Here is a 20,125-nt window from a genome sequence, read left to right as displayed (position 1 = left end):
GGTGTTGGGGAGGGGCAGGGCAGAAGCCATAAAAAGCTCAGATATTTAGTAACTTCTTGTCATTACTTTAGCTCAGCAGAGTCTTTTTCTTGAGTGCTCTAATTCTCAGACATCTGGTTCATTTTTCTACATTATTTTTAAAGCTCATATAATAATCAGATATTGTCTGCTCACTTTCATGACAATGCTGAAACAGGAAAGCTGTACTAACTAGTTCGTAACTGCTGGAGAAAGAACAGATGAACCACAGAGGTGGCCAGAAAATGCCGATCAGCAAAGGTTGGTTTGGAGGAGAGAGAGAAGTTTTCTCCATTCAAAATTGTGTATTTGTGTATCTATTCATTTTGAGCTTTTTTGTTCCAAAAGGATATTCTCACTTCTACTATATATAAGAAACTGTTACTTCTTTCTCTCCCTCTCCGCTCCGCACAGCCTTAGGAAATCTTTGATAGTTCACTTCCAACAAAGAGCATGACTAGAGGTAAAGTTTTCAAAAGCATGTAAGTGATTAAGGAGTGTAACTGGTCAAAACTTGGAATTTCCATACTATGAGAAATTCTGACTCTTCAAAACTTGTTTTTATTCTGAATCAGAAAACCAACAATTTCAAAAATTGCCCATAAAACAATTTTTTAAAAAAAAATTGCTTTGAGGCAATTGAAATGTTTTGTTCCAATTTCAATTTTTTATTTGATAAATTACAATAATATAATATAAAGTAAATTTCTAAATGAAAAATATTTCAAAATGAAAAATTAAAATGTTCCATTCTGATGTCAAAATGTTCCATTTCTGAATCCACATGTTCTCATGGAAAAATCTTAATTTTTTAACAAAATGGCATTTTCCGGTGGGAAAATATTTCAATGACATTTTCAACCAGCTAGACTTAGGCGTCTAAGTCCCATTTTCAAAACGGACTTAGTAAGAGCCTGATTTTTACAGGTGTTTAGGCACCTAAATCCCATTGATTTCAATGGAAGTTAGGCACCTAAATATCTGGCCCTTGGCAGTCTAAGTATCACTGGAAGCCAATGGTATTTAGACTTCTCTAGGGGTCTAAGTCACTTTTGAAAATGCGATTTAGGCTGCTAAGTCACTTATGTACTTTCGAAAATTTTACCCAAGATCAAACTTGCATAACTCACTGTACCAATAATAGTCACCTAAATGTCTTAAATTCTAGCGGAGCACCAAGATTTTGGTAATTCCCTAAGTTACTGGCTTTCATCTGTCTCCAGATTTAAAAAAAAACAACCCAAATCTATAACTGTAGTTTACACAATTTTTTTTAAAAGTTCCTGAAACTGTTAATAATTCAGCATAGAATCGGAGTTAAATATCAGCAGTTCATCCAGGTGACATCTTGCTTTACTAATCAAGACTTCCTTGCCCAAAGGAAGAGAGTCAACTTCCCTTCTCCAGTAACAGCTGGATTTTTTTTTTTTTTTACTGTGGAAAACAGGACAAGTATGACCTGCAATCAAATCAACATTTCCTGAAAGATTCCTAAGAATACAGCATCTCACAACAACTTTAAATTACAAACAAAAATGTATGCTTTGCATTACATGCAAAGTTGCAAACACACACTTCGGTAACAAGCTAAAGTGCCACGGCATTTGTAATTCCACCATAAAGGTATCTGGCTTGGTTCTATATAGCAAGTCAGACTCAAAGTGGACAGACAACTTTTTTAGAGCAGTTATCCTTCTAAAACAAAGAGTTTCCTGAAATAAAATATACGTAAGTTAGTATTTCCAAAATTCAGACATAGATGAAAAGCAGAAAAATAAGTACTGCCTACCAGAATTGTTGAGAGAAAGAGATTTCTTTACAAGGTGGAGGGTTATGCTAGCAAGTTTTTTGTTTCTGTTCATATGGAAACCTGCCTGCGAATGACAGCATGTTTTTTATTTTAACAAGGATTGGCTAGAATGTGTGCTGGCACAGCTATGCATGCTAGAGGAGTCGAAAAGAAGCAATCACCATGATAGATTTTTCCCCCAGTTTTAATACAGTCTTTCTGAAGAATGTAAAATCAGCCCATTTCCAAAGCAAACCCAGTTCAATTTAAGTCAGAGAATGATACAGCTGATAGCTGTTCTCTTTTCACATCAGTTCAACGATTTCATCGGCTCGCTGGTCTGCCTACTTTCTAAACAATAAGCAAAAAGTGTGACTGGATTCTGTAGCCTGTTAAAAACGTCCATTCTCGTATTTGCATAATTGGTTCTTCTGGGGGCGTTTGTAAGTGCTATGCAGCATTTTATTCATTATAAAAACAAGCACTTAGAGCCCTTGCTCACATCAGGGAACACTTACTCAGGCAATTAGTCCTTCTGGTTTCAAGGGCACTGTCTGAACAAGTAAGTGCTCACCTAATGAGTAAATGTGAATACGGGCTTCCCAATCTGGCTCCTAATGGATACAATCTTTGATCAGTACACAAGGATTTCTGAGCATAACATTGTAAAGAGCGAGAGAAATACCTGTATTATTTTATATGACTATAATATGTACCTCAGTTTATCTACTTGATATTATTCTGTCTGACCACATGGAGTTAAATCAAAAAAGTGGCTGTTAAGGAGAGGAAACAGGAAATAAAACAATGGCTAAAGATGAGATATCCTTAGGGAAAATACTTCTAGGGTTCTTAAGAGAACAGCAGGTCTGCTCTGAATTAGACGTGCCTACCTGCCTGGCTCCAGCCAGGTTAACAGGTTTATTTTTTCTAGGGTTGTGGGTCTAAGATCAAAAGGACACTGACCTGCTAAAAATCCTTGCCAAGAGAGGAAGGTGGGGGGAGATATGCATGGGAAGCAGCTTCCCTGGCAGGGGAAAGGGGGTGCGCTGTGGGAGACAGGCAGATAGAAACTGCAGCAGGACAGTCTGAACGTCCCAGCCCAGAAGTAGGAATACCTGGGATAAGTGGAACTTATCTAAACCTTTTCCATTCCTTGCAAGTTTTGGTAAGACCCAGCTGTGTAAGGCTTATTAGTTTAACCCTTTTCTCTGCTTCTATGCACCTCTGATTTAATACTTTGTTTTGAAGTATATATTGAAACAGAGAAATTTGCCAGACAGGATTGGACCAGTGATCCATCTGGTAAAGTATCTCTCATCTCTGATAATAGCCAGTAACATCAGGGGAAGATGGAAGACAATTTGGAGCAGAGAATTAGGAAGAAACTTTCCCTTTATATGACTTGTCTAAAAGGGAAAATTTCTTCCAAACCCCTGTCAGTTAGTGGTTGGCTTATTCCCTGAACTAGGAAAGTTTGTATCCCTACTATTAAAAACAACAAAAATAAATAAAAGCATCCTATGAAGCAAAATGGTGGATGTTCACATTAGCCATATAAATGTTTAATCCTTCTTGGAATCCTCCTGTAAATAATTCCCTGGATCACCCCACCACTCTTTTTTAAGATTGGTACAATATTTGCTACCCCCCAATCCTCCAGTATAACAGTGGATTTTAATGAGGGATTGAGTATTTTTGTAACTTCATACTTCATTCTCAAGCTCCCTCACAGCTCTCCGGGCAGGTCTATACTGCGTTTGGGAGTGAGCCTCCCAGCCCGGGTCCACGGACTTGCACTAGTACTCTGAAATGAGCTGTGTAGCTGTTCCAGCTTGTGCTGAAGTTCAGGCTCTGAACCCCGGGGAAGGGACTCAAGACCCTGAGCTCCATCCTTGAGAGCCTGAGCTCCGGCCTGAGCCGCAATGTCCAAGTACTGTCTACCAGGGCCGGCTCTACTGTTTTTGCCTCCCCAAGCAGCGTGCCAAATTGCCACCGCGGACGGCAGGGGCAGTCCGTGTGCCGTTAGGGCTGCACGTGCGTTTCTGTGGTGGTGGCAATTCGGCAGCAGCTTCTGTCTTCAGCCAGAAGACAGAAGCTGCACCACCGCGGACAGCTGAACGTAGAAGCTGCCACTGAATTGCCGCCGCCACGGAAACGCGCCTGCCACCCTAAAGGCACACGGACTGCCCCCGCCGTCCGCTGCGGCAATTCGGCAGCCTGCTTGGGGGCAAAAATACACAGACTGCCGCCCCTTGCAGATTGCCGCCCCAAGCACCTGCTTGGGATGCTGGCGCCTGGAGCCGGCCCTGCTGTCTACACAACTATTCTTAGAGCGGTAGCATGAGCTCCACTAACACAAGTCTATGGAGCCAGGCTGGGAGGCATGTTCTGAGATTCAGTGTAAACATGCCCTTAGGATTCTACCATTTGCTCTGAATGACTTGTATCTTGTTAATTTATCACTTTGTTTCATCTCCTCCTTAAAATGTTATTCCATAAGTTGGGTAGCTGAACTGGTATGGACAGTAGAAATTTACTCCTGGTACAGACCTGCTGGGCTAGCGTCACAAAAGGACAGAGGCACATAACTGACACTTTAGGCACCCAGAGCCGGGCACTACTAGTATTCACCAAACCCCCAGTCAGCTGCTGCCGAAGTCTGTAGGTGCCTAAACTCACTTGGGGCCTAAGTTTTTGCAGTCAAGTTCCCTAGGTGCTGATGCTCCTAGCTCTGAGCACATGCACAGCTGCTCCCTCTAGGCATCCGGACTCCTAAGCCCCAGAGCAATGCACAAATTGGTAGAAGATAGGAGTTCCTCCACCCAACTCACCAGCAAGGCCCAATGTGGTAGGCGGACTTGAAGGCCATCTAGCAGACCAGGCCCTGGACACAAGCTCGCACAAAACAGCCAGGCAGCTGGGGCAGAAGGAGGAGGATCACCAGCACTTCCCTTGTAAGCTTTTGCTCAGTGACTCACCTGGAATGGTGGAGTTCAAGTCTGCCCTCTGCCTGCGAGGGAGAAGGGAGTTGCCACCTCTCAGGCGAGTGACATAACCACTGAGCTATGGGACAGTCTGCTTTGGGGCTCCCTCAGTCCCTCCTCTTGAAGCTGTTCCACTGTGGATCAATAATTAAAGAGCCATTTGAGTGGGAGAACTGGATGCTGGCTCTCCCACATCCTGGTGAATGCTCTATCCACTAAGCCACAAAGTCATTATCATGCTTGTGCTCTGTCCCTCTCTCTGTCTCTCTTCTCCCCCTCCCCCTCCAATGACTATTTATCCACAGTGGAACATAAGGCCATACTGGGTCAGACCAAAGGTCCATCTAGCCCAGTATCTTGTCTACTGACAGTGGCCAGTGCCAAGTGCTTCAGAGGGAATGAACAGAACAGGTAAATCATCAAGTGATCCATCCCCTGTCACCCATTCCCAGCTTCTGGCAAACAGGCTAGGGACACCATCCCTGCCCATCCTGGCTAATAGCCATTGATGGACCTACTCTCCATGAACTTATCTAGTTCTTTTTGGAACCCTGTTATAGTCTTGGCCTTCACAACATCAGCTTTAGCAGGAGAGACTGAGGGAGCCTGCATCAGAATATCCCATAGCCTGGTGGCTAGGGCACTCACCTGAGAGGTGGGAGATACCTGTTCAAATCCCTTCCTGCCTAAGCCAGAGGGGGCACTTGAACCCAGGGTCTCCCTCATCCCAGATGAGCACCCTCTCCACTGGTTAAAAGTTATAAGGGAGCACCAAACTCAGGCTTTGTGAATCCCAGTAGTTTTCTAGGCCTAACAGTTAGATGTGGTGATGCGGAGCATTGCAAGGCCTAAGTTCATTTGTGAACCTAGCCCAAATGATTACCCCCCAAGAGCATGGATGGTATGGTGACTCTGAAGGGTTTCTGAGTGTCACAGCGCCTCCCAGGGTTACTCCTGGGGTGACACAGCTCACACTCCACCCCTTACTCAGGGCTGTGCCAGAAGTCACTGTCTAGCCCCTTGGCACAACACAAAGCAGGAGCAATACGTTACATGCAGTACTTCAGCAACTGTAAGCTGTGGTTTTGTTCAGAAGATAGCTGGCTTCCATTGAAACAGGAATAACCCATTACAGTAAAAACACAAAGACAGGAGAGGGAAGAGAAGACAAGAAAAGAAATGGAAAAAGTTCTTCCTGATTTGATTTTATAAGCCTATCTCTGCTACATCCAAAACCTTACACATTAGTTAATATTTATCATTGATTCCATATATAAAGTAATATTCAATTCAAATTAGACAGTAATCTAAGCTAACAAGCGGCTTGTTAGCTGAAGAGTCATGCATTTATCCATTATTACATGGCTAAAAATAGAACCACTCTGAGTAGTTGTTAGAACTGCAGTACGTGGCGTATTCCAGTAAAAGCAATCGTGGATATAAAAGAGCAAAAGAGAAAAGAGTCTAATACGAACAGATGGCTAATTAAATTTGTCCCTGTACAAGCATAGGGGCAGATTCGGCCACACTTGTTCCCAGTGCACTGTTCTCTGCTCTGCAGGTAGTCCCACTCACTTCAATGAAAGGCAGCATTGTCTATGGATGGAAACAGAAGACTGGGTTCTGTCACCTGCCGTGTGACCCTGGACAAGTCATTTGACCTCTGTGTCTTCCCTCTCACACTGTCTGTCTGGTCAATTTAGACCGTAAGCTCTTTCAAGCAGGGACTGCCTATTGCTCTGTGTTTGCGCAGTGCCTAGCACAATGGGACCCCGATCTCAGTAACGCTGGAATACAAATACACCGAGGCATGAACTAAACTGCCATTCAATGTGAGTTATGGTATCGGAATCTAGCCTATGAGGTTTTCATTCCCCCAAACATAATTTTTTTTAAGATTGCAGTAAAATTTAATGTAGAGACTCCAAGCAAGGGTTTCCTTTTGCTCACTTACACTTCAAGCTAGGTTCTAGGTTGTTACTGGTCAAACCACTTGCCCTCTACTAGGAATCAGAAAACCAGGGCCACACCCGGGGGGGGGGGGGCAAGTGGGGCAATTTGCCCCAGGCCCTGGGCCCCCATGAGAGTTTTTCGGGGGCCCTGGAGTGGGGTCCTTCACTCGCTCCGGGGGCCCCGGAAAACTCTTGCAGGGCCTGGGCCCCTGGAGCTTCTTCCACTCCGGGTCTTCAGCGGCAATTCGGCGGCGGGAGGTCCTTCCACTCCGGGACCCGCCGCCGAAGACCCCAGGCCCCCTGAATCCTCTGGGCGGCCCTGCAGAAAACAGCTTCTCTTCTTACTAGTAAGTGGAGATAGGAGGGGAAAGAGTAGACTGAAAGGTGTGGAATACAGCGATAGAGAGGAGATAGTGGGAAAGAATATCAAGGGAATGGGCAATTGAATGCCCTTCCCTTCAAAATTTTCCCTTTTAAAGCTCCAACACTGTAATGTTAAAATGTGGCTGCGGAATAGAGGCATTGTCTTATACAACACAAAGACTATCAAGGGGAAAAGTGCCCAGACCTGAGTTAACTGACATCTTAATCTTGAAGCAGATACAAATTGCTTTGTGTGATAGTCACGGATAATCTCATGATAGGGGAGACAATTGATATAGCTGAGGATGTAGGCAGACAATGAGGAGGGCTAGAGAGAGATGGGGGAAGTAGGCTAATGACTAAATGGAATTCATTGTCGTGGGATGCCCATGCAGTGTAACTCATGCGCTTGGGAAGAACTAATGACAAAAGAGAATTCAAATTTGAGGCCAGATTCTACCTCCCTGACTTTTGTAGAGTAACGTCGTCCTCTGAGAGTACTCCATCTAGGCATGCCTGCAGGTTAAGACACTAGCTGGAAGGCAGTGGAGTGGCACAATCTGGCACCTAATTTGTAGAGGCAGAGGACTTCCTGCGCAATACCAGGAAAGTGAGGCAGGGCAGTTTCCGCAGCAAGGAGAACCATACGGGATGAATAATGGGGCATTACAATAGTGTGAAGGACAGAACAATTAAGTTAACCCTCCCCTAGAATACTGGGAACAGGGTTGGGCACCTAGGACATTTTTCAAGGCTCCTATTTTGGCTACGTAAGCAGAATTTTCCTGCTATTAATAGGTCCAGATATCTGCACCAGGCAGGCCTGGAGAGAAGGAACCATAGGAGCAGCCAGCCCTGGGAAAGGCTTAGGTGGGGGGCATATAGTATTATTTTAGAATCACCTTTGTGTTAATAAAATCATATCCCAGGAGTGGTCACTTGATTCTCTGAATACTCGGCTTTGGCTGGGAGCTGGGTGGGGACCCTACCGGCTTACAGGTTGTCATCTTCTGGGATGCAATCCAGCCCAGTGAGACATTTGTGTCACCACCTGCCATGTCACCCTGGGTACCTGAAATGCTCTGCTGCTAGGGCTCACAAGACAAGCATGCAGCTCACACCCTGAGCATCCGAGTTGCTGATCCAGGGATGTACAGCACACAAGACACTCTGGGTGTGACCTCCATGCTTCTCTGCTGGCTGACACGGGAACCTAAATACATGGCCTCATTTGCGAAGGTGCTGAGCGCCCAGGGGCGGCTCTAGGCACCAGCGGGCCAAGCGCCCGCTTGGGGCGGCATCCTGGGGAGGGCGGCATTTGGCCCCGGTGGAGCTCCCGCCGGCATGCCTGCGGCAGGTCCACCGGAGCCCGGGACGAGCGGACCTGCCGCAGTCATGCCTGCGGCGGGTCCCGTATTCCCGCGGCTCCGGTTGAGCTCCCGCAGGCATGACTGCGGCAGGTCCGCTCGTCCCGGGCTCCGGTGGACCTGCCGCAGGCATGCCGGCGGGAGCTCCACCGGGGCCAAATGCCGCCCTCCCCAGGATGCCGGAGCCGCGGGAAGAGGGGACCCGCCGCGGGACTGGGGAAGGGCGGCGCAGCGCTCCGCGCTGCTTGGGGCAGCCTACTTTGTAGAGCCGCCCCTGTGAGCGCCTACAGTTCCTGCAGACTTCAATGTGAGCTGCAAACACCCAGCACCTCTGAAAACCAGACCCCTTTGATGACTAAAGGTGCCTTGCTATCGGCAGCCATTTTTGTAAATGTTCTTTACTCTTAGAAAGTGCAAAGAAAGGATACTAGAATTTAGGATATAGCATGTAATGGGGTATGCATCATCCACTCCACACAGGACAGGAAGCGGCTAATGGATGGGATGAATTGTACCCTCAGCAAGTTCGCAGATGACACTAAGCTGGGGGGAGAGGTAGATATGTTGGAGGGTAGGGATAGGGTCCAGAGTGACCTAGACAAATTGGAGGATTGGGCCAAAAGAAATCTGATGAGGTTCAACAAGGACAAGTGCAGAGTCCTGCACATAGGACAGAAGAATCCCATTCACTGCTACAGGCTGGGGCCTGACTGGCTAAGCATCAGTTCTGCAGAAAAGGACCTAGGGGTTACAGTGGATGAGAAGCTGGATATGAGTCGACAGTGTGCCCTTGTTGCCAAGAAGGCCAACGGCATATTGGGTTGTATTAGTAGAAGCATTGCCAGCAGATCGAGGGAAGTGATTATTCCCCTCTATTTGGCACAAATTCGAATTACAAATGCACACATCACTCTGCAACAGGAAAACTATGTCAAATGCAACAGGTCCCCCGGGTCAAAGGAGCATATGCAGTACACATGATGTTCAGGTCCACTGTTTTATTTGCAGCAAGGGAGAGTTAGGTTAGACATTAAGAAAAAAAAACTTTCTAACTAGATGTAAGCGAGGTCTGAATGAGCTCTCCCCGACATGCAGTGGTGCACTAGCGGAAGAGACTTCAGGCACAGACCGTGTTTGCATAGACACATCTACTCTGCCTAGGTGCACAGCCGATGGAGCTGCTTTGCCAAAATGATCAATTTTGGCTGGTTTGGGGTTACAAATCACTTTAGTATTTGAATGCAGGGGTAATGAAATGTTGTTATTCTTACTGTACAAGTAAAAGGCAGCAGAACTGTGCTTAGCCTGCCCTGATTGAGGGGTTCCCACTAAACTGAAATTCACTTGCTAAGCAGCAGGTAGGGATGCCAAACCTCAGTGATGGGGAGATTGGCTGAGGACCAGTGTTTCTACCTGACGGTATGGACGCTGCCTAGAGAGCCCTAGACACTACTTGACCTGCCCCTCTCCAGAGTGTACCAGAGCTGACTAGGCTCAATTGAGAGTCTTTGTTTCTGGCTGGTGATTCCTAGAGCTGGCACCGATGCTGAGCAGGGCTAAGGGCTAAGCCTTAGACTGGGGACAGTGAATACCAAGACTGCACTGGCTGTGAGGTTCCCCACGACCTGCTGAAATCACTGAGAGCTGGGTTAAGTGGTGGAACCTCAGAGTGGGATGTCATGGGAGCAGCAAGCAGTGGTGGGGGCAGCAGAGATACTGCAGCCAGTGGAGGCCAGCCACAGCAGGAGGACAGTGGCAGCCGGTTGCAGAGGCAGCAGTACGGGCATTGCTCGATGCTCCCTCCCAGGGGTTAGAGATGATCCCTCATGAATGCCCTTCTAGGAGTTCACTAACAAGGACAGCCAATGTTGAGTGGGGTGCAGCGGAGGGAGAGGGGAGTGATGTGTTAAAGGGACATTTGCTCATTCTCAAAGTGGGAAACTGAGGCAAAGGACACTGCCCAATGCATGGTGGGATCAGGTTTGCTTATGGCCACATGAATGATGACAATCAATGGGACATGGTAATATGAGTATAAAATATATAGGAATAAGAGTAGGTCATGCTGGTGGGGGGAGTGGTATTATATGTGAAAGAAAGCAGAGAGTTGAATATAGCAAAATCTTAAATGAATAAAACTGTGCCATAGAATCTCTGTGGATAGAAATTTCCTGCCTGAATAAGACGAGTATAGCAGTAGGAATATATTGCCAACCACCTGACCAGGATGGTGATGGGGATTATGAAATGCTCAAGGAGATTAGAGCGGCTACAGAAATAAAAAACTCAGTAAAAATGGGGGATTTCGACTATCCCATTTTTACTGGGTACATGTCACCTCAGGACAGGATGCAGTAGAGATAAAACTTCTAGACACCATTAATGATTACTTCTTGGTGCAGCTTGTCCTGGAATCCACAAGGGGAGAGACAATACCAGATTTAGTTCGAAGTGGCGCAGAGGATCTGGTCTAAGAGGTAAATATGGGTGAACCACTTGATAACAGTGGAGTGACCAGATGTCCCGATTTTATAGGGACAGTCCTGATTTTGGAGGCTTTTTCTTATATAGGTACCCATTACCTCCCACCTCCTGTCCCAATTTTTCACACTTGCTATCTGGTCATCCTAGATAACAGTGACCATAATGTAATGGAATTTAACATACTGGGGTGTGTGTGTAGGGGGTCACTGGACAATTGATGTGCTAAAGGAGCACTCAAGGAAGACAAGGCCAGTGCAGAGAAGCTAAATTAATTCTTTGCATCGGAATTTAACATAGTGGTGTGTGTGTAGGGGAGTGGAATACCAAATACCATTTAACTTCAAAAAAGGGAACTACATGAAAATGAGGAAGCTAGTTAAATGAAAATTAAAAGGAACAGTCACAAGAGTGAAATGCCTGCAAGCTGCATGGAAGCTTTTTAAATAGAGGCTCAAATTAAATGTATACCCTACATTAAAAAAAAAAAGAGAAAAAAAAAAGAGTAGGATGACCAAAAAAACCATGCCCCTGTGGCTAAACAATAGAATAAAAAAGGCAGCTAGAGGCAAAAAGGCATCCTGGAAAAATTGGAAGTCAAATCCTACTGAGGAAAATAGCAAGGAACATAACTCTGTAAGTCAGGTGTAAAAATTTATAATTAGGCAGGCCGAAAAAAGAATTTGAAGAGCAACTAGCAAAAGACTCAAAAACTAACAGCAAAAATTTTTTTTAAGAACATCAGAAGCTGGAAGCCTGTCAAACAATCAGGGGGTCACTGGACAATTGAGGTGCTAAAGGAGCACTCAAGGAAGACAAGGCCAGTGCAGAGAAGCTAAATGAATTCTTTGTATCAGTCTTTACTGCAGAGGATGTGACAGAGATTCCCATCCCTGAGCCATTCTTTTTAGGTGACAAATCTGAGGAACTGTCCCAGACGGAGGTGTCAGTAGAAGAGGTTTTGGAACATAATTTATCAATTTAACAGTAATAAATCACCATGACCAGCAGAGATTATTCACCCAAGAGTTCTGAAGGGACTCAAATATGAAATCGCAGAACTACTAACTGCGGTAAGACCCTATTGCTTAAATCAGCCCCTGTACCAGGTGAACGGAGGATAGCTAATGTAACGCCAATTTTTTAAAAAGGCTCTAGAGGCTATCCTGGCAATTACAGGCAGATAAGTCTAACTTCAGTACCAGGCAAATTGGTTGAAACTATAGTAAAGAACAGCATTAGAGACACAGAGGAACATTATTTGTTGGGGAAGAGTCAACATAGCGTTTGTAATGGGAAATCTATTCGAATTCTTTGAGGGGGTCAACAAACGTGGACAAGGGGGATCCAGTAGATTAGCGTACTTGGACTTTCAGAAATCCTTTGACAAGCTGCCTCACCAAAGGCATGAGATAAGAGGAAAGGTTCTCTCATGGATCAGTAACTGATTAAACGATAGGAAACAAAGGGTAGGAATAAGTGGTCAGTTTTCACAATGGGAAGAGGTAAATAGCAGAGTCTGTGCAGTTCAACATATGCAGAAATGATTTGGAAAAAGGGGTAGACAGTGGTTTTAGGTGGCAAAGTTTGCAGACAATACTAAATGACTCAAGATAGTTACTCCTGGGGGCATTCTGCGCCAATATAATAAAAATTCTATGCACAATATTTTAAAATTCTGCAAAATTCTCCACCTTGTATTTGTCAAAACAACATTACATAAATCACGCCAGTTTCAATTATTTTGGTAATTTATTTAAAAATACCTGTCAGCAAGTATGTCTAACAATACAGACACACACAAAAATTCCCCCAGGAGAAGAGAGTTAAAGAAACCCCTATGACAACCCAGTTCCTGTTTCTCTGCCCCCTTTTCCTCTTAGAGCCCAGCCGGGGGCCTCCCCCCAGCCAATACACCCAAACTCCCTCCTCTCCAGAGCCCAGCCATAGCCCCCCCCAGCCCAGATACCTGCGCCCCCTTCCGCCCCAGAGCCCAGCTGCGCCCCCTCCTTGCCCAGACACCTGTCCCCCTCTCCCACAGAGCCAAGGGATCCAGAGGGAGAAAGAGTCTGATGCTGGGTCCCAGGCTTGCAGGGAGTTTCCTGCATGTCACCCTCTCCTTCTCTCAGGGCATGCTGGGAACTGCAGCTGCCAGGAACTCTCTAGTTTCTATGTGCAACTGGGCTCTGCTGAGTCCAGTGGGCCCCTAGTGGTGGCTACCAGCACTGCAGCCTCTGTGGGCGAAAAGAAATTCTGCGCGCACAATGTTAATTTCTGCAAAATTCTGCATTGCACAGTGGCTCAGAATTCCCTCAGGAGAAGATAGTCCAAAGCAGACTATGAAGAGTTACAAAGGGATCTCACAAAACTAGGTGACAGGGCAACAAAATGCCAGATGAAATTCAGCACTGATAAATGCTAAGTAATGCACTTTGCATAGACAACCCATGCCTACTGACAGTGTTTGGGGGTACAATTCCAGAACAGCTCGAGTCACTCACACTCACACACACACACACTGCAGCCTTCTCCCTCCTGCCACCAGCATCACTTCTGTTGTGTCTGATTAATTCTGGGCTAGCTGCTTAACTTGCATGGGCATCTATAATGGAGATCTCTGTGTTGGATGAAAGAAAAATATATCTTCATGCTGGTTTTAGCTCAAGATAGCACCATGCAATGAGTGGGTGAGTAAGGCATGTGTGCATCCAAGAGCAGAAATCAGGGCCTAATGCTGATTTAGGTGGCTTGGTACTGAGACCCTGTCAGACTTTTTCACCTGTATATTTAATCATTTCTTATTTAACTCTCTCCATATTCTAGCTGTTTTCTGATCTGGAAAACTGCCTTCTGAGCTGTTGAACTTCTGGATACCCTCCTCTCTCTCTTCCCCTCCTCTAGTTTGCCACACTGGTTTGACAGTCCAACACGGGGAGCAGGCGGATTTTAATCTGTTCCAGGGGCAGTGTAATAAGCGGTGATAAAATCAGGTCAAAGAACAAAAAAAGGGAGCACCACAGTCATTCAGAGAAAAGGAAAGTTAAGGACTCAATCAGCCAGAAAGCTTAACTCAATGCAAGCTGTTCTGTGTTAAGGGAAAAGTATCTTTATTGACTAAATTGGCACAGCTCCATTAATTTCAGTGGAGCTGCGCCATTTTACGCCAGCTTGGGGGTGGGGGTAAATCTGGCCCAGTAACCAAGCAAAGGTAAGTTTATTTGTAGAAAAATAGAAGGTGGTTTTGTTTTCCAACCCTTAATCCAACTCTCACTAATTAAAGTGTTGTCCATATTGCCAATATGCACCAACATATGGGAAGAAAACATATTAACAGCATGTACTGTGCTTTGTTCTAGTACTCTGGGGATTGCTTCTAACAATATCAGCTCCAACGTTTTCAGATGGAAAAGCGATTTTCAACACTGGTGTCTCTTTAATAGCCAGCTCAGAAGGACCCTGTGCCACAACTGGGGAAAATGGAAATAAAATCTATTTTAACTAAGGATGACTGACCCATCGGTCAAAGTACAAACCCACTTTTTGGAGCACCCGTTTATGCCCCCATTGTCCAGAAGTAAAATCATTAGCCATAATTTATGTAGAAAACCTTCCCTGCCCCCTAGCCCTGAACCAGGCACCAAGAATGAAAAGGGCTGAATTTTAAAAGGGTCACACCAGAAGATCCACCACATGAGGAGGAGGAAAAGGCATGGGAGGTAGATGCAATAAATCTAGAGTGGTGGCAAAGAATGGTCATTCACCATTGAAGAAAGCTGTTCAAAGTGGTTCAGATGGATTGAAATGGATTTTGGGGGTGGGGGAGGAAGTGCCCCACCCTAGGGCTCGTCACAGCAAAAACACAATGGCATGCCAACCTCAGGCGGTGTCCACAGATCCACGTCAGAAACAGTCTCCAAGAGGGATGGAATGCAGCCAGAGCCTACACCATGAAGTTTACAATCAGTCAATCTGCCTCTTTCCTAGCAGCTGGTGTGAAGAACACAGTGTGGGCGTAACACACTCATGATTGCTTAGACCTGCAAGTTAGTCCTTGTCTACATTGGCAAGTTTCTTCACAGTAAAGCAGCTTTCTGTGGTGTAACTCCCGAGGTGTACACACTGCCAAGCCACTTTGTGCGCAGAAACTGCACAGTTGCAACGCTGTAAAAAAAACCACCCCGACGAGAGGCATACAGCTTTCTGTGCCATGGCTACAGCGCTGCGGTGCCAGTATAGAAACCGTGGTCGATTGCAGCACTGCGATTGGCCTCTGGGAGCTGTCCCACAATGCCTCTTCTCACCTCTCTGGCTATCGATTTGAAGTCTACTGCCCTGCCCCCAGGTGACCAACCATCAGCACCACCCTTTGAATTCCTGGGAAATTCTGAAAGTCCCCTTCTTGTTTGCTCGGCAATGCGTGCAGTGGTCTCAGCACATCTTTCCAGGTGACCATGGCTGCTCCGTGCACCAGGCAATCCCCCGCTTGGAGCAATGCCAAGCTGCTGGACCTCATCAGCAATTGGGGAGAGGAGGCTGTCCAGTCCCAGCTGTGCTCCAGCCATAGGAATTATGATACCTACGGACAGATATCATGCTGCATGACAGAAAGGGGCTATGACTGGGACACGTTGCAGTGCCAGGTCAAGGTGAAAGAGCTGCAGAATGCCTACCACAAGGCAGGGGAGGCAAAAAGTTGTTGGGGGAAGGAGGGTTGCAGAAGGCCAGCTTATTTTCTGTGTGCTGAGCATGCAGGGAGGGATTTGCAGAAGGCAGGCCTATGTCTGTGTGATGCACATAACACCAAATGCCTAGTCAGAGCGGTGAGACAGGGTGTTGGACTCCTTCACTTCACGGGACTCTGCCTCAGAAATCTCCACAAAACTCTCATGGAGATACTGGGCAATCCGCTGCCGCAGGGTCTTTGGCAGAGCTGGTTTGTTTCTTGCCCCATTAAGGGTAAATTTCCCAAGCCACTCGGGAGGGGGACACACACCATAGCTGCACACAGGTGAGCTGTGTAAGGGCCAGGGCGGAAGCCGCAGTCTTGGAGAAGACTGTCCCTTGATTCCCCGCTCACCCTCAGCAGCGAGATCTCTTCCATAATGAACACAGCCTGTGGAAAATGTGGGGACAGGAATGATTTTAATGCCCCCCTACAGTGCTGGCTCTCCCCAAGAGCCACATGCCCAGTGCACAGTACTGTCCTGGAACACTGATTTCCCCTGCCCCTGTGGTTACTCACCATTGGGGGGGTCTTGTGGCTCATGTGTGCTTGCCTGGGGTAAGGCAGTTAGTGACAGGTATGTGAATAGCGGCTGTGTTTTAAAACACTGATACAGTGGTCTCTGTGTTGCAAACAACAGAGCTTCTGTAAAATGTTGCATTTTGGCTTCACAGATATGGCCTCGAGAGCCCAGCCTCCCTCTTTGTTATAGACGGCTGAACGGCTGCGCAGGATTAGAAAGCGGCCACCAAAAAGTAGAGAGGCCCTTCTGCGTGATGTCATGCTGCACTCCACGACAGAAAAACGAGAACTGAAGGAGTAGCAGGACAGTAAGAAGAGGGAACGAAAGGAGAACGCGGCACGCCAGAACAAAGCCATGGAGCGGCTCTTCAACCTTATGGAGTGGCAAGCGGACATGCTCCAGGCGCTCCTAGCACTGCAAACCGAGCAGCTCTGCGCCCATCCTCCCTTGCAGATGCTGTCGCAAAACTCTTTCCCATGGGCCCCCAAGACGCCGCTAACACACTCTTATCAACCTCCTGGCTCCAGCCTGTACCCGCTGCATTCCACTCCTGCCCCGTCACAGTCCAGACTTGCAGACTCCCAGTACCCACTGCACTCAACACCCATTCCTCTGCAGGTTAGCCCTGCTGAAGTACAGTACCCGCTGCACTGTACGCCAAAGGACAAGGTTGCATATGATACCTGGACAGACACAAATCTTTAATCATCTCAGGACCCCACCTCCTGTTAGGACCCTCCCTTCCACCATCCCCCACAGTGCTGATGTGTTTTTTGGTTCTCTCTTTCCTCCAGTTGTTGTTTTTTAATAAAATAATTGTTTGGGTTTGAAAGCAATCTTTATTCTATTAACTGAAAGCAGACAGAGCTCTGAAAAGCAACAGGCAATTTTCTTAAACCTTCACAGTGCATCGTCCGCACCAGTCACAATCACCTCCTAGCAGGGGCGGCAAGTTACATACACTCGTGGTACCGGGGCTCCACCAATATTCAAGGCCCAGAGGCCCGGCTCCACCAATGTTTGGGGCCAGGTCTCTCCCCCGGCCCTGCCTGCTGCCCCTCCGGGACTCCCCCGAGTGTCCCCCAGCCCCTACTTGCTGCCCCCGCTCACCTCCCCCAGGCCCCGGAGCCTGCAGCTCACGCTGACTCTGCTCTGCCGGCTGCTGGCATCAACTGCTGCCGCAGGGTCCTAGTGCCCCCATACCCTAATGGCAGGGCAGGCTGCCCTTATCCTGCCCTTCTGCCTTAGCCCTGAGCCTCTCCAATGCCCCAAACCCCTCAACCCCAGCCCCAACCAGAGCCCTCATCCTCCCGCACCCTAATCCTCTGCCCCAGCCCTGAGCCCCCTCCTGCATCATGAACCCCTCATCCACAGCCCTCAACCCACACCCCAACCCTCTGCCCTAGCCCTGAGCCACCCCAAACCCCAAACACCTCGTCCTCAGCCCCACAGCCCTCACCCCTGCACCCCCTCCCACCCCCAAACTCCCTCCCAGAGCCTGCACCCCTCACCCCCTCCTATGCCCCAGCCCAGAGCCTGCACCCAAACTCCGCCCCAGAGCCTGCACCCTTCACCGCCTCCTGCACACCCACCCCCTGCCCCAGCCCGGAGCCTGCCCCCCAACTCCCTCCCAGAGCCTGCACCCCTCACCCCCACCTGCATCCACACCCCATGCCCCAGCCCAGAGCCTGCCCCCAAACACCCTCCCAGAGTCTGCACCCCTCACCCCCTCCTGCACACTCACCCCCTGTCCCAGTCCAGAGCCTGCACCCAGCACCCAAACTCCATCCCAGAGCCTGCACCCTGTACCCTAATCCCCAGATCTTCTCCCCCCACCCAAACTCCCTCCCAGAGCCTTAGACAGGTGGGGGGCGGTTTCTGGGGACCACCAAAATTTCTACGAACCTGCCACCCATGCCTCCTAGCATTACAAGCACTGCACTCCCAAGCATAGCAACAAATATTAGTGAAGCTGAAAGCCAAATTGCTGCCTCAAGGCATCCCTGATCCTTATGGCTCCATGCTGTGCCCCTCTAATAGCCATGGCCTCTGGCTGTTCAAATTCAGTCTCCAGGTGCCGAGACTCAACAGTCCAGCCCTGAGTGAAGCTTTCACCCTTCTCTTCACAAATATGGAGTGTACAGCACACAGTTATAACCATAGGAATATTGTCATCAGCTAGGTCCAGCCTCCCATATAGGCAGTGCCAGCAGGCCTTTACGCGGCCAAAAGCACACTCAACAGTCATTCTGCATTTGCTCAGCCTGTTGTTGAACCGCTCCTTGCTGCTTCATAAGCCACGGCATTAAGGGGTAGGCAGGGTCTCCCAGGATGACAATGGGCATTTTGATTTCCCCTACAGTGATCTTCTGGTCCGGGAGTGGGAAAGTTGACCATTGGACTCATGTTGACGGAAGTGTGCAGGGCCTTTGTAGTTTAAGGAATAACTCCACTGCCACTCGTGACATGTTAGTGAGAGCGAGCAGCATATTGGTCAACAGTGCGGGATCCATTCCTGCAGACCAAAGAGGCAGAGTGCGCACTACACAAACCGTTGAACGATGGCGCCAAATGCGGACGAAAGCACAGGGTCCGGGATTGCTGGGATGTGAAGCAATGCATCACAGGGCATTGGGGCAGGACCCAGGATGCCCCACGGCCCCTCTGCCTTCCCACATCTCTTAGCAGCAGAAGAGGAAGAGATGCTCTGTGGGATAGCTGCCCAGAGTGCACTGCTCCAAATGCCAATGCAAGTGTGAACATGCTATTGCGCAGGCAGCTGGCAGTGTGAAGACACAACAGCGGTTTCCATTCAGCGATCTCTGAGTGGCCATGTAACTGCCCGCGAAGAAGATCTGCCAGTGTAGACATACCCGTAGGCCTGGTCTATACTATGAGTTTATCTCGAATTTAGCAGCGTTAAACTGAATTAATCCTGCACCCGTCCACACAACGAAGTTTTTTACTTCAATATAAAGGGCTCTTAATATCAATATCTCTTCTCCTCCCCAATGAGGGGAGTAGCGCTGAAATCGGTATTGCCATTTCGAATTAGGGTTAGTGTGGCCGCAAGTCAACGGTATTGGCCTCCAGGAGCTATCCCACAGTGCACCATTGTGACCGCTCTGGACAGCAATCTGAACTCGGATGCACTGGCCAGGTAGACAGGAAAAGCCCCGCGAACTTTTGAATTTCATTTCCTGTTTGCCCAGCGTGGAGCGCTGATCAGCACAGGTGACCATGCAGTCCCAGAATCAAAAAAGAGCTCCAGCATGGACCATACGGGAGATACTGAATCTGATCTCTGTATGGGGAGATGAATCTGTTCTATCAGAACTCCGTTCCAAAAAGACAAAATGCCAAAACATTTGAAAAAATCTCCAAGGCCCTGATGGACAGAGGCCACAACAGGGGCTCAACACAGTGCTGCGTGAAACTTAAGGAGCTGAGACAAGCCTACCAGAAAGCCAAAGAATCAAATGGACGCTCACGGAGGGAGGGGCGATTGACGACTGTAGCTATCCCACAGTTCCCGCACTCTCCGAAAACCATTTGAATTCTGGGCTGGGCTCCCAAAGCCTGAAGGGTCAAAAACATTGTTGCGAGTGGTTCAGGGTATAAGTCATCAGCCCCCACCCCGTGAAAGCAAAGGGAAAAAAATCATTTCTCGTCTTTTTTCAATGTCACCGTATGTCTACTGGATGCTGCTGGCAGACACGGTGCTGCAGCACTACACAGCAGCATCCCCTTGTCTTGCCTTGCGGATGGCAGACGGTATAGTATGACTGATATCCGTCATTGTCATCCCGTGGGTGCTCCTGGTTGGCCTCAGTGAGGTCGGCCGGGGGCACCTGGGCAAAAAAGGGAATGACTCCAGGTCATTTTAAGAACATAAGAACGGCCGTACCGGGTCAGACCAAAG

The 20,125-nt window shown here is 47.8% G+C and overlaps 1 protein-coding gene across 4 annotated transcripts in view; it reads right to left on the bottom strand.

Annotated features, from left to right (window-relative positions):
- The window catches only part of CSGALNACT1 (chondroitin sulfate N-acetylgalactosaminyltransferase 1), a 95,240-nt gene that overhangs the window by 52,744 nt on the left and 22,371 nt on the right, over positions 1-20,125 (bottom strand). Inside the window, exon 1 of one of the 4 annotated variants that reach the window (XM_039541978.1) lies at positions 4,789-4,919. The exons of the other annotated variants lie outside the window; for them this stretch is intronic. The gene's annotated coding sequence lies outside the window, so the exon portion shown is untranslated. Of the gene's footprint in view, positions 1-4,788; positions 4,920-20,125 lie in introns of those variants that run through there. 4 annotated transcript variants of the gene reach the window in all.

The sequence above is a fragment of the Mauremys reevesii genome, linkage group 5, assembly GCF_016161935.1.
Source record: "Mauremys reevesii isolate NIE-2019 linkage group 5, ASM1616193v1, whole genome shotgun sequence".
Lineage (NCBI taxonomy): Eukaryota > Metazoa > Chordata > Testudines > Geoemydidae > Mauremys > Mauremys reevesii.
This window is presented reverse-complemented; position numbering and strand designations above follow the sequence as displayed.